General features: G+C 36.4%; 1 protein-coding gene across 1 annotated transcript in view; it reads right to left on the minus strand.

The window, feature by feature from the left end:
* Nucleotides 1–270: 270 nt before the first annotated feature.
* LOC137248160 (uncharacterized) overlaps nt 271–19,905 on the minus strand; it is a 427,220-nt gene continuing 407,585 nt past the window's right edge. The window contains exon 5 of the mRNA XM_067779021.1: nt 271–4,868. The gene's annotated coding sequence lies outside the window, so the exon portion shown is untranslated. The remainder of the gene's footprint in view (nt 4,869–19,905) is intronic.

Below are 19,905 nucleotides of genomic sequence, written 5' to 3' on the forward strand. Positions count from 1 at the left end.
TTTCTGCTGATGGTGGATCATACGTGTAGGTGAAGGTGTCGGTTAGGGCGTTCCACTGAATTCCAAGGGTTTTTGTGGAACTCGAATCATGGAATTTAAGGAAGTCGACGTCTAGCAAATCAGGGTCGGGAACGGGTTTTAAAATTTCAGGGTGATTTGCCGACATCTTCCTCAAAGGGAACCCTGCCAATTTTAAGGCTCCGATAACTTGAGTCATAGCGTTCAAAGTGGGCTGTATATTATGACCGCCGGACAAAATATCGTCAACATAAGTTTCATTCAATAAAATATTTTGAGCGAGCGGATATTCGTCTTGACAGTCGTGGGCGAGTTGGTGTAGGGTTCGAATCGCCAAATATGGCGCGCAATTTACACCAAAGGTAACTGTTTTTAGTCGAAAATCTTGTATCGGCGGAGTTGGGTGTTTCCGAAAAACGATTCGATGAAAATCTTTATCTTCTTCATGGATGAGTATTTGGCGATACATTTTCTCAATATCGCCGTTGAAAACAAACTTATAAAGTCGCCATTTAAGTATGACGAGCATTAAGTCATTTTGTAGTATGGGGCCTGTAGCACGTCGTTCAACGAGTTGCCAGAATGCGACATTTTTGATGCGTTGAAGACGACTCGCACTTTTGTGGTTTTGCTGTCGGGTTTTATGACAGCATGATGGGGTAGATAAAACGATAGATATTTACCATCTCTAATTATCTCTTGTTGGGAGGCGGGTTCCATGTGATCCATGGTTAAATATTCATTAAGGACTTCAAAATATTTGTCTCTTAATTCGGGTTTTCTTTCGAGCGTGCGTTCGATGCTGATATACATACTGCTGTTGTGCTGCGGTTCGTGAATGACCGAGTGCCAGATTGGCTGGAAATTCCGATTTGAAGGGTAGTTTGACTCTGTAGCGTCCATCTTCCTCACGAATTGTGGTTGTCCGGTAGAGGGCTTCGCAGTATTCATCATCTGCTGATCGTTGTTGGGTTTGGTGAACTTCTTCCTGTTCCCAAAATTGTCTCAAAAGTTGATTGATGGGGTCATCGGTGCATTCCGTGACATGAGTGCTGAAGGTTGATACCTTTTCAGCTACAGGGCCGCTTAATATCCATCCAAATATTGTGTTTTGGGCAAGTAATGTTCCACTCACACTACGTTTGAGCCCTTCGGTGAGGATTTTCGGGGTGATATCGCTGCCGATTACCACATCGATTTTCGATGGTATCGAATACTGTGGATCGGCTAACGGTAAATGGGACAGTTCTTCGGGATCGATGCTTGAAACTCTGACTGTGGGCAAGAACTTCGTTAGTTTCGGCAAAATTATTGCTTGTGCGTCTATCATTTGGGTTAAGTCTGCTGAACAGAAGGTTATCTGGCAGACTTTATTGGCATTTTTCGCAACCGTTCCACCCATTCGAGATATCTGGTGGAGAGACTCTTTTGTGGGTAGACCAAGCACCTTTTGTATACGGGATGATACAAAAGTTTTTTGTGACCCTTGGTCTATTAGGGCACGAATTTTATGAAATTCGCCTGCAAAGTATACTGATACTATTGCTGTGGGTAGTAGGGTGGTTCCATGATTACTCGAGAAGAGTGAAGAAACCGGGTTTTTGTCTTGAGACTGTTGGGAGGAGGTGGCTCTTGCGGCGGCTTTCGATGTTGAGGCTCGCTCGTCGTCCGTTGTCCTAGGGGTGCTGGCTTGGGCATTTTGAGCTCTGGGGTTTGGTTGTGATGGTTGGGGTTTGGGCTGCAAATGCAGTAGTGAATGATGACGCTTTTGGCAATAAACGCACGTGAAACTACTTTTACATTCGTTCTTGGGGTGTGACGTAGACAAACAGTTTTCGCAATAACTATTTTCTCTCACAAATTTGATTCGGTCTGATATCGATAAATTTCTAAACCTAACGCAAGATATGACTACGTGGTATTGATTGGATAATCTACACGAAGCCCTTTTATTGAACTCGGTGTGATATGCATGGGTTTTATTATTTTTGGGTTGGGTCGAGTTTTGATTCACCGTTCGTGGTGTAAAAATCGAAAATTGGGGTTTCGCCTTGCCTCGTCTATAGGAACTGATTCTCTCTACTACCTCGTATCTGCTGGTCAAATATTTATTCATATCATCCCAAAGTGGGAGTTCTTTTCGGGAGCTGAGGGATTGTTCCCATAGTGAAAGGCTTTCACTTGGCAGCTTGGATGAGCAGAGATAAACGAGGATTGGGTCACAGTCCGTTTTCGGGATTCCTTAGGTGTTAAGGGTTGACATGCAGTTGTTGATTGTTGTCTGCATCTTCTGTATTTGTTCTTCGTTTTCAGCGAATATTGTGGGCAGGTTGAACAGTGTCTTCAATTGGTTGTCGACGAGTATCCTTTTGTTTTCGTACCTAGATCTGAGCGCTTCCCAGGCAAGCTCGAAATTATTATCGCTCAGTGGGTATTGTTTTACAATAAGTCCAGCTTGTCCTTTTGTTTTCAGGCGTAGGTGGTATAATTTTTGAGCGGGTGATAATTTAGGGTAGTTTTTATAGACTGCCGTGAACATATCTCTGAAGGATGGCCAGTCTTCGTATCCACCATGAAAGACTTCGGTGTCACATGCTGGTACTTTCAAATAACAACCATTTGAGTTTGAGTCATTTATTGGGTGGGCGGATATTTGTTGTTGGTTGGTGCTAGCAGTGTTGAAAGTTTGTAAGGCTTCCATAATTTCAGATTTGCATGTTTGATAGGTTTCCATGCATTTAGCGATGGGACTCTAGCACCTTTGCCCATATTTTATCAAGGTCTTCTAATTTGACCTTAAGCATACACTCTGATAAATCGGTAGCTTAGGAGGGTGACCATCTTGAGCAGTAAACCTCTAATTGGTTACCGTCATATATAAATTCCTGCAGGCATTGGTCTGCAGTGGTCAATTTTTGGGTTTCGTTTGTTTTTGGCATTATAATTTAGTGTAGTTTACCAAGAAATGGGAGCTTTTATTAAGCTGTGAAGGTCGAAAAAAAATTTTGTCAAAAGGGAAAAAAAAAAAGTTTTTTTTTTAAACCAGCCTAATGTACGCTTGGTTTTCATAGGGGCTTGTCTCAGCACTTCTGAGTACAAGTAATGTGGGTATATAATAATATAAATATTATATTGGTGTTCATTGGGTTTTTTTATTTTTTGAGACTGGCCTAATGTGTACCGGCTTTTTGCTTTGTTATATGTACTTGTCTCAGCGCGTCTGAGCACAAGTAATGTGGGTATATAGTACGTATGTATGTATATATATAAGTGGGTAAAATATATTTGCCGGTAAACTGTGGTGTACCAACAACCTTTTGTTTGCCGTGCCAATGCACTTGATCTACCGACAAAGTAAATGCATGCAAAGATGTGATCGATGGTCTTTTTGTTGCTTCCTTCTATTATTTAGTTACATATGATAATGCAATTACTTTGTTGAGGGTGGGTTTTTGGCTTGTGCAAAAAGATATACAAGTGCGTGTGGGTTTTATGGGTGCATATGCTTGTAGATTTGTATGCAAAACTAATCTTGGGTGCACCGGTAAAATAAACTTTAGGAAAAGTGACAAAATTTTGGCAAAGTTTGTTGCTATGGGTTTTTTGTAAAATATGTTTTATGTAATATATGTATATAAGGGTAAATTGGGCAGCGGTGAATTTCACGCTGGAAAAATATGTAGCTCGGGTGATATTACCGAACTAAGTGGGTATATACATATATTACATATATACGTATATATTTTTATAATCAAGTCGATATTTAGCGCAACGAACTTTTTGGGTATATACATAGAACGGGGTAATGAATTTTCCGTTGGTACGGGAATGCAAATTTATTTGTTGAAAAATTTATATGGGTTTTTTGATGGGACTGTACCTGTTGGTAACAGTGAGTAAGCCAATGAAATATTTTACCGTTTAGGCTTTTTGATGTGGGTTATATACCCAGGGTCCGGATCTTTAGATCGGAAGGGTATATAAATTTTGGGATTTTTAGAATTTGGGTCCGTACTTTAGACGGAGGGAAAATATATGTGGATATATAGTTGGGCAAACCAAGTACTCACTCTGACATTTTTTTTTGGTTTTGTGTGTGTGTCCTTTTTTGTAGAAGTTCCTCGTTGATATTTTTTTCCTCCTTGTTGTTGGGTTGTTTTAGTGTATGTATGTACATGTAAATTTCCACAAATATATTTTTTCTTTTTTCTAAAATTTTTTCCAATGTTATCTTCTTTTTTTTTGTATTTATATTTTTTGCCTTTTTTTTGAAAATTTTTCTTTTTCGCAAAGTTATTTTTTTCACAAAGTTGTTTGCACAACTTTTTCCAACTTTTTGTATGCTGATTTTTCGTTTTGCGTGAAAAACAAAAATTTATAAAAATTTTTCCCAAAGAACTTCTTACTTTTTTTTCTCTCTTTTTTTCTCGTTTTTCACCACCCTAACGTAGCACTTATAAAGCTTTGTTTGTTTGTAAAAATCTTTTTTGTTTAATAAAATTCTATTTTTTCCTTTCTTCCTTTATGTTGGATTTTGGTTTTGTTTTTTGTTTTCGCAATAAAATTTCAATTGCCTTTTTTTAATTTTTTTTTCAACACCTTAATTTTGCTTTTGTGCATATATATGTATATTTGTTCAATTTATTTTAATTTTTTGTTTGTAACACTTTTGGGTTCTCACTTTATGTTTTTATTAGACCCGTGCCGATCGCGTTATTTTGTTACGTATTTATATAAAAAAGTTTTTAATTTTTGTAAAAAATTTGTGTTGCTTTTTATTTTTAACTTTTTTTTCCTTTTTCTGCTGGTAACCTTTTTTGGCACAAAAGGACCTTGTGTAAATGCTCTAACTAGCACAGCACAATGTTTGTAATGAGAGGGCAAGAATAGTTAATTATGTATAATAGATTTCATTTATTTCACTTAATTACATCCACTATAAAAAATGTAGTTAAAAAAACGAGAAATAAATCAAAGTTGCGCGACGGCGGGCGGGCGAGTAAACTGCACGAATGATGCGGGCACGGTCGATGCGTAAAAGCGGGTAGTTAATGATAAACTAAACCAGTAAGGAAGGTAAAGTTCGGGTGTAACCGAACATTACATACTCAGTTGAGAGCTATGGTGACAACATAAGGGAAAATAACCATGTAGGAAAATGAACCGAGGGAAACCCTGGAATGTGTATGACATGTGTATCAAATGAAAGGCATTAAAGAGTATTTTATGAGGGAGTGGGCCATAGTTCTATAGGTGGACGCATTTTCGAGGTATCGCAATAAAGGTGGACGCCATTTAGGGATATAGCCATAAAGGTGGATCAGGGTTGATTCTAGAATGCGTTTGTACGATATGGGTATCAAATGAAATGTATTAATGAGTATTTTAAAAGGGCGTGGACCAAAGTTCTATAGATGGACGCCTTTTCGAGATATCGCCGTAAAGATGGACCAGGGGTGACTCTAGAATGCGTTTGTACGATATGGGAATCAAATGAAAGGTGTTAATGAGCATTTTAAAAGGGAGTAATCCTTAGTTCCATAGGTGGACGCCGTTTCGAGATATCGCCATAAAGGTGGACCAGGGGTGACCCTAGAATTTGTTTGCACAATATGGGCATCAAACGAAATGTGTTAATGAGTATTTTAAAAGGGAGTGGGCCTTCGTTTTATAGGTGTTCGCCTTTTCGAGATATCGCCATAAAGGTGGACCAGGGGTGACTTTAGAATTTGTTTGTATGATATGGGTATCAAATGAAAGGTGTTAATGATTATTTTAAAAGGGCGTGGGGCTTAATTTTATAGGTGGACCCCTTTTCGAGATATCGCCATAAAGGTGGACCAGGGGTGACTCTAGAATTCGTTTGTGCAATATGGGTATCAAACGAAAGGAGTTAATGAGTATTTTAAGAGGGAGTGGGCCTTAGTTCTATAGGTGGACGCCTTTTCGAGATATCGCCATAAAGATTTTTTCATTTCATTTCATTTTCATTTCATTTTTTATTCATTTTCTTTCAAAACAGCATATATGTTACAATAGCGACTTAAATTAAATTAACCATAATTACAGAAAGAAAAGTAAGGCATTCTGTAAAAATATATGTATTTTAGTATCGAATGCCATCTCCGAATAAAATTGAATTCAAAAACATGTAAAATAGTGCGTGGGGTGAAGTTTGATTAAAAATAATGAGTAATAAAATATATTAATACAATATGTACATATACTTTTTTAAGTGCTATGGTTCAGCAAAATTTTGATGTCTTCGTGTGATTTCTCTAGTAGAAAAGATTTAACCTTTCCCAAAAACTCATTCAGATTTCTAGTGACACGTATACATGCAGGCAACGCATTAAAAGCTTTACAAGAAACGATAGTAAAGAAGTTGTTGAAGCTGGTTGTTCGAGAGGTCGGGACATACACAAGTCCATATGAGTTTTGCCTCAAGTTATAACTATCCGATACCAGGCTATGTAAATACCCACAGCGAATGAAAAATATCTTTAACGTTTTATAGTAGTACATATGCTTAACAGGAAGAACTTTCAGATCCCTAAACAACTCCATAGAGTGGTGAAAACGATCAACATTACATATTTTTCTTATGACCCATTTTTGAATAGTTAGAAGCTGCTGGATTTTATTACCTGCAGCGCCACCCCAACAGGTTATACCATATTGGAGCTTGGAGTGGACTAAAGCGTAGTAAATAGATTTAAGTGTTTCGTTTGAACAAACTTTTCTTAAATTGTAAAAATAACGAACGGAAGATCGCAAGTAGGACTTCAAACGAGAAATATGCGTAGACCAACTCAAGTTTTGGTCAACAATAACACCAAGATATTGGAAGTCGCTTACTTTTTCAATAGTGAAGCACTTATCGGAACAATTTACTTCAGCTTTAAACGATGCACAGAACAGAAAATTATTTAGTACAAAACGTTTGCAGTCAGTAGCATGGAATACAATGGCTATGTCAGGTGAGGATTTTGGATGCAAATTGAAATACATCAACTTCGTTTTCTTGCTGACACAGAGCTTATGTGCTGCAAACCACACTCTTAGCAAATGTACATCGTTATTGATTCCTGCTACTAAATCCAGATAGGTCGATGAGCCATAGGCGATAGCAAGGTCGTCAGCGAAGGCTGTTACTTTCCCATACAATGGCAGCGAGAATATTGAATTAAGGTAAATCAAAAATAGAATAGGACCTAAGACAGATCCTTGAGGTACACCTAAGCTAATTGTAACTGGGTTACTTATACTACTTCCAACTTTTACTTTTTGAATTCTTCCTGACAAATAAGATTTAAACCAATTATATATAAAACCACGGAAGCCCGCAAAATACAATTTGTCTAATAAAATTTGATGATCAACCATGTCAAATGCTTTAGTGATATCAACGAACAGTCCAGCACAATTCTTTTTATTGTCTAGTTCCCTATATATGTGAGAACAAAAGTCCAGCAGGGCATCTTCTGTTGACCGCCCATATCTGAACCCGAATTGCATTGAGCTGAAATAGTTATTATTGTCAAGAAATGATAGGATTCGACCTTTAACCAGTTTTTCAAAAATTTTTGAAATTGAAAACAGTAATGAAATAGGCCTGTAGTTATTTATATCCGTTTTGTCACCCTTTTTAAATAAAGGAATGGCAATAGCGCATTTTAAGTCTAAAGGAAATGATCCACCTAAAATACTCATATTAAACAAATGCGTTAGGATATCAACTAAATTTAGTGCCACATATTTAAGAGTCTGATTCGAAATTCCATCACAACCACATGATCTAGAGTTATTCAGAGAATTAATTGTTTTTAAAACTTCAATGCCAGTAAATGGCTCGAAAAAAAACTATTTCCCGAATTCGAGAACTCAGGTATCAGAGCGGAGGATTCGAAAACAGGTGATTGCCCTATTGATAGAAAGTGATCATTGAAAAGGTTTGCCACTATTGGAGGATCAGAAAAGCTCACGCTACCATCACATAAAACAATTGATGTATTATTAGCTTTACAACTGCGATTCAGAAGACCGTTAATAATATTCCATTCCTTCTTTGGATTGCCATAGGAAGACCTAAACTTATTTCGATAGAAATTATCACGCTCCACGTGTACTTCTTTTTTCAGTTCTCTACATAATTTCATATACCTGCTGCGAAGATTTGCGTTTGATGGGTGGTTTTTACACTTTTTTCCAAGCTTGTTTTTTAGATGAATTTTTTTGAGCAACTTTTTGCTAATCCATGGTTTTAACTTATAATCAGATCTGCGAGGGATAAAAGAAAAGCTAGCAGACTTAATGTGTCTGTTAAAAATGTTCAGAAAAATATTAAATGCCTTGGATACGTCTTTTTCAGAGTAACATTCATCCCATGACTCAAATCGCAATAGTTCGTTTAGAGCGTCAAAATTTATTTGCGTTAAACAAGAACTAACCTTTTTATTATTGTTTTTTGCACAGGCCTTGCTTAGTAGTACACCAGTCATAGTGTGATCTGTTATTCCGACATCAAGATTTAGGCTACGCAAACTACTGAGAAAATGATTACTAACACGACAGAAAACGTGATCCAAGCAGCTTCCAGACATACTACGAGTTGGTTCATTTAAATACGATGTTAAACCATGACCAGCCATTAGATTTAGGAAACTATCTATGGTAGGATTAGCGTTAAGAATATCTAAATTAAAGTCACCTAAGATGACAATATTGGCTGAATTTTCACTACGGAGAAGATTTGAGAACTCTTCCACAAATATCTGAACAGGTATCGCATGTAGCCTGTAAACACATATAAAAGTAAAGACTGCACCGGAAATACTTATTGAAACCTTTAGGATGTCAGCACTTGTGAGATTGCATTCAAAATAATCACACTCATACATATCCCGAACAAAAACTCCAACACAACCTGCAGAATAACTGTCATTAGTGTTCGCGAAAAAATTATAACCAGGTATAGTGAAATCATGAATTTCGTGGGAGTATATCCAGATTTCAGACAAAAGTATTACGTCGGGATAGTTTTTAAACATCTCTAGATTGCATAACAATAAATCAAAATTTTGCCGAAGGCTACGTATGTTTTGATGAATAGCAACAAACGAATCCGTAGAATTATACATCAAATCAAGATCATTAATAGGGCTGATTATAGCGAGGTTGTTTATATATAAAATATTTGAGAAAGCCATTTGAAATATGCAAGTATTAAATAATAATTAGAAAACTACGTTACTTTTGACAAATCGTCAAAAGTACTAAGAATAACAACGTCGCTATTATCAGTGTTTTTCATCATTATTCTACCATGATTTATCCACAGGTACTTATAATTTTGTGCTTTTTTTGTTTTCTTCGCTACTGTAAGCAGCGCTCTGTTGTAGCTAGTGAGACTATCGTTTATGTAAATATTGGTGCTTTTCTGTCCATCACCAAAAAGCTGAGAAGTTAATTTCCCCTTTTCTCTCCGTTTTTGGGACATAACTTTACTCTTCAACTCAGTAGAGGCAAAATGAATACGGAGCACGTTTGTTTGCTTGAATTTTTTGATGTAGCACTTGCTTATCTCTTCTGGAGAAACAGATAAGTTCAAAGCAGCGCCTAAAATTTGCTTTGTGCATTCATTCGCATTATCACTTGTTAGCGCTGGTACACCAATAATATCGACTGCACTGCTTAGTAGTTGTTGTTCACGCCAATTTAATACACTTTCAAGCCTCGATACTCTGTCGCTCAGTTTGTGATTTTCCTCTTTGAGTTGTTTCACCGTGTTTAGAAACTCGGTATTCACTTTCTTTAGACTCACAATTTCGTCATAAAGCAACTGCAAAGTTATTTCCTTTGTATTTATGTCGCCATCAATATGTATTTGCTGTGACGGCTGGATTGATTCCGTTTCGTATGCGTTTGTGTTGTTGTTATTTACGATATTGCTTCGTTCACTTGCACTTGAACGTATATTGTCACGGTTATTGCTGGGTATCTTGTGTGTTTGCTGTTTTTGGCTGCTGTTGGTGGTTATTTTTGGTTTGCTAAGTGCTGTTGTTGCCGATTTTGTGGTCGCACCGCTCGATCCGGACGCAGCAGATGCGTCCGCTATATCACCCGAACAGAGCCCAGATGCAGCACCAGGTAATGGCTGTTGATGTAGCGATTTACGGCGCAGAACAATGCACGGCTCACATCTATGCTTTACATTGTTCAATTTCATAAAATCGAGATCAGCGGCACAAGAAGCATGAAAAAAGCCACCACAATCTACACACGCGACTTTAGCCACCTTGGTGCGGTCGATTTTGGTGTTACAAGCTGAACATTGCATTTTGTTAGTGTTCAAAAAGAAAGAAAACGAAATAAAACGTATAAACAAATGCGCGCACCCCACGACACAGTGTAAACACGTGGACCAGGTGTGACTCTAGAATGCGTTTGTACGATATGGGTATCAAATGAAAGGTGTTAATGAGTATTTTAAAAGGGAGTAATCCTTAGTTGCATAGGTGGACGCCGTTTCGAGATATCGCCATAAAGGTGGGCCAGGGGTGACTCTAGAATTCGTTTGTGCAATATGGGTATCAAACGAAAGGAGTTAATGAGTATTTTAAGAGGGAGTGGGCCTTAGTTCTATAGGTGGACGCCTTTTCGAGATATCGCCATAAAGATGGACCAGGTGTGACTCTAGACTTTGTTTGTACGATATGGGTATCAAATGAAAGGTGTTAATGAGTATTTTTAAAAGGGAGTGGACCTTCGTTCTATAGGTGTTCGCCTTTTCGAAATATCGCCATAAAGGTGGACCAGGGGTGACTCTAGAATGAGTTTGTACGATATGGGTATCAAATTAAAGGTATTAATGAGAGTTTTAAAAGGGAGTGGTGGTAGTTGTATATGTGAAGGCGTTTTCGAGATATCGACCAAAATGTGGACCAGGGTGACCCAGAACGTCATCTGTTGGATACCGCTAATTTATTTATATATGTAATACCTGCCAAGATTTTAAGGGTTTTTTATTTCGCTCTGCAGAACTTTTTCATTTTCTTCTACTTATTATGGTAGGTGTCACAACCATTTTATAAAGTTTTTTCTAAAGTTATATTTCGCGTCAATAAAACAATCCAATTACCTTACCATATTTCATCCCTTTTTTCGTATTTGGTATAGAATTATGGCATTTTTTCATTTTTCGTAACTTTCGATATCGAAAAAGTGGGCGTGGTCATAGTCGGATTTCGTTCATTTTTCATACGAAGATAAAGTGAGTTCAGATAAGTACGTGAACTGAGTTTAGTAAAGATATATCGATTTTTGCTCAAGTTATCGTGTTAACGGCCATGCGGAAGGACAGACGGACGACTGTGTATAAAAACTGGGCGTGACATCAACCGATTTCGCCCATTTTCACAGAACGTTAATTTAACAGAAGTTAACGCCATAAAATCTATGCCCCTACCAAATTTCAAAAGGATTGTTTAATTTTTGTTCGACTTATGGCGTTAAAAGTATCCTAGACAAATTAAATGAAAAAGGGCGGAGCCACGCCCATTTTTAAATTTTCTTTTATTTTTGTATTTTGTTGCACCATATCATTACTGGAGTTGAATCTTGACTAAATTTACTTATATACTGTAAAGATATTAAATTTTTTGTTAAAATGTTACTTTAAAAAAAATTTTTTTTTAAAAGTGGGCGTGCTCCTTCTCCGATTTTGATAATTTTTATTAAGCGTACATATAGTAATAAGAGTAACGTTCTGCCAAATTTCATCATGATATCTTCAACGACTGCCAAATTACAGCTTGCAAAACTTTTAAATTACCTTCTTTTAAAAGTGGGCGGTGCCACGCCCATTGTCCAAAATTTTACTAATTTTCTATTTTGCGTCATAAGTTCAACTCATCTACCAAGTTTCGTCGCTTTATCGGTCTTTTGTAATGAATTATCGCACTTTTTCGGTTTTTCGAAATTTTCGATATCGAAAAAGTGGGCGTGGTTATAGTCCGATATCGTTCATTTTAAATAGCGATCTGAGATGAGTGCTCTACATATCAAATTTCATCAAGATACCTCAAAATTTACTCAAGTTATCGTGTTAACGGACGGACGGACGGACGGACGGACGGACATGGCTCAATCAAATTTTTTTTCGATCCTGATTATTTTGATATATGGAAGTCTATATCTATCTCGATTCCTTTATATATGTACAACCAACCGTTATCCAATCAAACTTAATATACTCTGTGAGCTCTGCTCAACTGAGTATAAAAATAGAGAGCGCGGAGGTGGTTGGCAAGCCACAGCTGAGCTGCACTGCCTGCGCTTGGCCGCACTGGCCGGGTGTTGCCAGACGGAGGGGCGGACTTAATCCGAAAATCGGATCATGTCTTCAACAGTGCTCATCAAGACTTTTCTTCATTAAGGCTGTGAGGCTGTGGAATTCTATTCCAGAACATGTCAAAGCTGCTATGAGTAGGTGTAATCACAAAAGGGTAAATTACTTTAGTTCTGCGGAGTGAGTATGATTGTAATCTAACTGGCTCATGTCCCTAAGTGTATGTTCTATTCTATACTGTTTCTAAATCCTATATATGCAATATATTTATACTTTTAAACTTGCAATTAAAACAAAATTTTATCTGAAACATACATAAATTTAATTAATACCTACTGTAAAATTTTAATTTTATTTGATTTAATTTCATGCTATTAATTTAAACAAAATTGTATTAGATTTAAGTTTATATAATTGTTAAATTTCCAACTTGTTGATGTATCTTAAAATACTGATACACATACACCCTCATACTTAAAATAAATATAAATATACATAAATAAATAATAATACTAAAAGCTTTAAAATAATTAGGTAGGTCCTAGGTACTAGTCATCACACTCCTCATCAATCTAGGGCGTTGATCAGACAATTAAATAAAAGCGTTGGGCGCGTTAAATTTTTATTGATAGTCATATATAAGACCAACTGAACCTTAATCAGGTTTTGCTACGCCTCACATTTTTAGAAATTGCACGCGCCCAACGCTTTTATTTAATTGTCTGATCAACGCCCTAGATTAATGAGGAGTGTGATGACTTGTACCTAGGACCTACCTAATTATTTTCTATATTTTAGTATTATTATTACTTAATGTAAATATTGTTTTCATTAAAACCGTTTAACTTAAAATTTTTTTTTTTTTATTATTTTATTTTAAATGTTTTAGTCTTTATTTAATTGCCTATTATTTCTCATTCTATTTAGTTCATTAAAGGACTCATTATTACAAGGAATCTTTCCTGACATTTTTTTTACAAACTAAGTCCTCAATACATAATCCTTCCAAAGAGTTTACTCGACTCTGCGCCACGTATGCTTATCCCTCCTTGAACTCCAAAATATTTTGATGTCACTTCTACCGGACTGTATGTAATATTTGTTCCAAATATGAGCCAAATCGGATATCATAGGTCGCTTTCTATTCATGTATGTAATATGTGTTCCAAACATGAGCCAAATCGGACCACAAATACGATTTTTTGAATATCTTGATCTTTGCGCACCTAGCGGCGATTTTTTTCACAGGTCGCTTTCTATTCATGTATATATTATGTGTTCCAAATATGGATCAAATCGGCGCCACCTATCGGAGTTTTTTTATTATTGCATTGTCATCGGGTTCTGAACTATATTCCAATTTTCAAGCTTGTAGCTTATCGGAAAGTTACTTAAATTTCAATTACAAAATTCGTGCCGGCCAGCCAGCCAGCCAGCCAGCAAGCCTCTCAAGTCAAGCTAAGTAAAACCGTTTAAATAAAAATGTCCGCTAGGTGGCACACGAGGCGTCATAACTAGAAAAATCATACAATATCTCTTAGTATCTCGATTCGTGGCCCATCTGTATAATTTTTTTTTCTAAAAAATGCTTACTGCATTTGTAAGCTTTCTTCAAAGGGCCTCTAGGGAATCGGGAAAGTAACTAAAACTGAGATTTTAAATATCACGTTCCCTGTGCCATCTAGCGACAGTGTTTTGCCCATATCACATTTTCATCAGTTTCTGGAGTGTGTTACACGTTTGAAGATGCTAACTCCACGGAAAATCACGCAAAAATCGATTGAAAGATATTCTAATTGTTGACAAGCGTCATAGTGACATACTATTGTAACGAATTTAGTGAAACTCCGCTTATTTTACACCTTCTACTGACGTTCGTATCGCTAAATTGTTGAATAAATAACTCCAATATTCAATTATGCAAAATGGTCATTATTAGACTACTTTAAAATACAATAACACTTATTATACTTCGCAACCAATAGCGTGCTTAAATTAAACTGATTCCATGATTGCTCAGCTTGAGCTGTTTTATACCTTTCGGTTTCGTTATTAGCATACTTCTAGGCATTTCTTCTTCTAGAGTTTACTAGTTCGCTGAAGATTGCATACTTTTGTGAGTATCTAAAAAATATGCATGTGTATGTGTGAGAACTACTTTGCTGATGACTGCATACTTTTGTGAGTACCTCTCCGCTGCTGTATGTACAAATGTGTAGACATAATGATTGATTTGCTTATGTAGATACAAGTGGCTGGTTAGTATCGGCTTAGAGACGACTACACTAAGGGATACTAGTGTTGCTAATATTCGTCACAATATAAAAGAAGCAAGGAACGAAACTGATCAAGACAACGGTTTCGATTTTTTATTTGTTTCGGTGTTGGTTCTGGTTCTGGCTTCGTTTTTCAACATTTATAGGAATTCGGCCGTTACATACATGTGACCCGAATCGGGAGATATGAAAGAGAATCAATATTTAATTTTTATATTTTCGCGGTTTCTTGCTCATTTTCGAGTTTTACATATTACATTGTGGAGAGCGAAAAAACCACATACACGAGATTTCATGCATTGCTGAAGAACTGGGGTCGATTTTTTGTTACTTTTATGTGCATATTACAATGCTTCACTAAAATATCCGTAGTATCGAAGCTTGTGCAAAGTGTGTATAGGGAATTTTTGAAAAAACAGAGCTTATCAGCATTTTAAGGAAAAAAGAAATCAACCGCACATTTAGCTCTAACGTACCAGTCAAAAATTTTTCTATTTAAAAGTTACCGCATTTACGAAAAATAAAGTCTTATTATTTTTTAAGTATTTACTAGAAGACCCGGCAGACATTGTCCTGCCCTAAATTTGGCAATCTGCATACATTTTAATAAGCTTTTTCCGTCTGACTCTGCCCTCCCACCCTCTTCACTTTTTCCTAATCCTTTTATTCACTCCTTCCTCCGTCTTTTTTGCTTAATCTATCTCCATCTTCGTCTCATTCTATCTCTTTCTCAATCTCCTTCTCTCTTTTCTCTTCTCTCAATTTCTTCTCATTCTTCTGCATCCCTTATTGCCTGTCCCAGAAGGTGGTATGTATTTTATTCCAGTCCCAGTCCCATTCCGAGTCTCAGTCCCATTCCTAGTCCTAATCCCAGTCCCAGTCCGTCTCTGGATAATATATTACTCTGTACTAAAGCACTCATCAACAGCGTTCATTTGATATCCATATTGTATAAACACTCTCTAGGCATTCACTGGCACACGTTTTGGCCTATATCTCGAGACCCTAGTCACCCAGGGGTATGAAAATTACCCTCTGCTAAAGCACTCTTCCACAGCTTTCATTTGATATTCATATTATATAACCACACCCTAGTCACCCAGGGGTTTGAAAATTACCCTCTAATAAAGCACTCATCAACAGCTTTCATTTCATATCAATATTCTACAAACACATTCTAGGGGTACCCGGGTCCACTTTTTGGCCTATAGCTCGAGACCCTAGTCACCCAGGGGTATGAAAATTACCCTCTACTAAATCACTCATCAACAGCTTTCATTTGATATCCATATTCTATACACATATTCTAGGGGTACCCAGGTCCACGTTTTGGCCTATATCTCGAGATCCGAGTCACTCAGGGGTATGAATATTACCCTCTACTAAAGCACTCATCAACAGCTTTCATTTGATATCCATATTATATAAACACACTCTAGGGGTACCCGGGTCCACGTTTTGGCCTATATATCAAGACCCTAGTCACCCAGGGGTATGAAAATTACCCTCTACTAAAGCACTCATCAACAGCTTTCATTTGATATCCATATTCTATAAACACACTCTAGGGGTACCCGGGTCCACGTTTTGGCCTATATCTCGAGACCCTAGTCACCCAGTCACCTATCCTGTATTTCAAGTTAGATCAAACTACACACGGGGTGCAAAACAAATTCAAAATCGGTTCAGTAGTTTAGGAGTCCATTGGCCTCAATTGTGTGACACGTGTTTTTTTATATATTAAGATGATCAGTTTCTGGAAAATATCACCGAACTAGAACTTTTTTCATTGTGGTCTTACATAAACAATATTAGAACAGTCTTTCTATACTAATTAAATAAAAATGCTTATATGGGAAATGTTTGGAACGGCTAATCTCAAGAAGTACCAAACCAATTTTAGAAGAAATTATTGGCGCAAATAAACACCCAGCGCTTTTTATTTTTTCCATTTTTACAAACTAAGCCCTTTATTTTTAGGATAAAGTTGATGAAAACTCCCTAGTAATGCAATCATAAGACTTTTCGGTGGCCAAACCAAAGCTACAGCGGGACAACAAAAACAACTTTGTGTTTGTGAAGAGATAAATATACTCACAGCCAAAGAGAGTGCGTCATTTCGCTCTTGGCAAATGCACGAATTTTTGCTTTGTTATTGTTTTGCGAGAACCACTGAAAATCAAAACAGTCAATTCCGTACAAAGCAACCCATATGTACTTATGTACATATGTAGTAAAGTTCATTAAAAATATACATTATATGCAAATCCAAAATGTGATTTGCTTTGATATTGTTTTGCTACAAACAAAACAACACATATGTATGTAGTTTAAGAAAATAATAAACGCGCTCTTTCTGTCTCTACCTGCCTTTACAATATTTTCAATTCTGATATTTATTAGCGAGGTATGATGCTTTTTGGAACAAAGGGGAAAGTGAAAATGAAAGGTTGCGAGCATTGAACAACAGGCAAAGGGCGATTGGTCTGAAGTCAGCATTCAACTACAGACCGCATCTGAATTATATGGAAAATTCTCCACCTTTTATTGGCCGCTTTACAAATATATTGGAAATGTTTGTGAGTCAAGACGCCGTCATAGATGAATGCATAGATTAGATTGATACGAATCTTTTGTTTACGCTCTCATATTTTCGCTCTCACCAGACATTTATCTTCTAGTTGTTGCTGGCAACAATCCCAGATAAATCCCTCGCGCCAGCTGAAGCGGGTGCCAGAACAAAAAATGTGCCAGCCAAAACGAAAAACGTGCCAAAAATTTTGGTAAACTTTAGTTTGACCTACAACTGTAGAGTAGCGTTCAAAAATTATGGGAAAAAGGATAAAAATACTTGTTTTAGTGTAAATAATATTAGTTCGAAGGCGGAGGGTAAATATTATTTCCCATTCAAAAGTTATCACTAAAAACAGGTTTTGTAAGTATGAACTCCCGATGCAACCAGTCCATTTTGATCACAGAACCTGGAACGCCAGACATGTAGGATAAGCCCTATCGATTAAATAATGTTAACTATTATATCATAGGTCCGATTTACTGAAATTTCAAAAGAATATATGGTTTTCACTGCGAGTTAAATGCGTTACAATATTTGACTAATTAATTTAATCGAAATGTTAGTTTTACTTAGATTTGTTTATATTTAACTCTAACTAGTCGTATTATTGTAAAATAACTTTAAGGAAATAAATATTTTACGACTATCATTTTATTAAATGATTGAAATTTTAATCGCCGAAATGATGATGATTTGCCATAATGAATGGATTTGCAGCCTTTGTTTCGAGAGAGCGCTGTCAAAATGCACATTTTTTATAACATTTGTCAGTGATGCCACTCCAAACAAAAATTAATAGATCTGAATATGGGGATTTTTGACATACATTTCGGTGATTATAGTTTCAAACAATTAAAAAAAAAATGATAGTCGCAAAATATGTATTTCTTTAAACTTATTTTACAGTAATACGACTAATTAGAGTCAAATATAAACAAATCTAAGTAAAATTTACATTTTGATTAAAGTAATTAGTCAAATATTGTAACGCATTTAACTCACAGTGAAAACCATATATTCTTTTGAAATTTCAGTAAATCCGACCTATGATATAATAGTTAACATCATTCAATATATATATAACATTCAATTCATACTTAAACAAGTATTTTTTATCCTTTTTCACATAATTTTTGAACGCTATTCTACAGTTGTAGGTCAAACTAAAGTATAACGAAATTTTTGGCCCGTTTTTCATTTTAGTTGGGACATTTTTTCTTCTGGTACCCGCTTCAGCTGGCGCAAGGGATTTATCTGTGATTGTTGCCAGCTCAAATTTGAGATAAATCCCTCTTGAGAGCGCAAAAAATGAGAGAGTTTCGTATCAAGTCATCTTTGACGCCGTGGTTGAAGGTGTCACCAATGTGTATGACAAATTCAATTGTTCGATGGCTTCTTGCGACCTTTTCGCTACGAGCATATGTACATGAAAAATTAGGACCTTAGTGTTTAAAATCGCGCTGTTAGGGTGTAAATATACGCAACTGGTGCGTTCAGTTTTAGGCATATAGTGTCTAAAGTATTACACATTTTTTCTTAAAATTAACCAAGATTTTTGTAAAAATAAAGATGTTTAATATTACATATTTGTAGTGGTTAAAGTGTTGCCTACCATTTTGGTAGTAAATTTACGATTTTCGCTTTAGAGTGCAGAGTGGACTGAAATCAAAAACGAATTGTTTCCTAATCAACGAACAAGTGAGCGCCATGACATTGTGCCAAGAGTTTTCCTTATCAAACTACACCAACTCATGAGTTTAATTACAAAACAAAATAGAAAAGTTATATGCCATATGTTTACTTTTGAATGGCAAAAGCGAGGTCTACCTCACGCGCAAAAGTATTTTAATTTGGCTAATAGATAAAATTCTTCACGATGACATGGATCGCATTATATCAGCGGAAATTCCAAATGAAGACGAAAATCCGATGTTGTAGGATTTAATTACTAAAAATATAATACACAGCCCATGTGGGGTTGATAATTTATCATCACCCTGCGTGTTGAATGGACGGTGCTCTAAACGATATCCATGCGACCTCCAACAGCATACGCAGACCGGGGAAGATCGATATACAAAATATAAACGAAGGTCTTCAGCGGACGGTGTAAGTATGTCAACAAAGGTAACGACATTTTCCGTTCAAGATAATAAGGACGAAGTGGACAATTTTTTGAATGGCAGATATTTAAGCACATCAGAGGGTATTTAGAGATTACTGGAATTTTCATTTCATGAGCAATTCCCAACGGTTGTACATCTATCTGTTCACTTGGAAAATGGGTAAAGGGTTTAAGGTACTGCAGGAACCACTACAAGCCACTTTGGCAGCATTTTTGTCCCTTTGTTCAGTTGACGATTTTGCAAAGACTTTGCTTTACTCCGAAGTACCCGCCTATTACACTTTGACTAATACGGTTACAATTAATAAGTCGCAAGGAGAAGAACGCCATATTTCAAAATTTGTTTCATCTCGGTATAAATTCAATATATTTTGAGGTAAATACTGAGATGGGGCGTTCTTCAATCAAATTCTAGATAGGTCGTTTTCGAAAAAAAATTCTGATGTAGGGTGTTTTTTTTTTATTTATTTATTTATTTATTATATTTTATTTTTTCGAAAAGTCAAAACCAACAAAGAGTTTTGAGGTGGGGCGTTTTTGAAAAGCGTTTGAAATAGAGTGA

This window comes from Eurosta solidaginis, chromosome 4 (genome assembly GCF_040869045.1).
Source record: "Eurosta solidaginis isolate ZX-2024a chromosome 4, ASM4086904v1, whole genome shotgun sequence".
NCBI classification, from domain to species: Eukaryota; Metazoa; Arthropoda; class Insecta; order Diptera; family Tephritidae; genus Eurosta; species Eurosta solidaginis.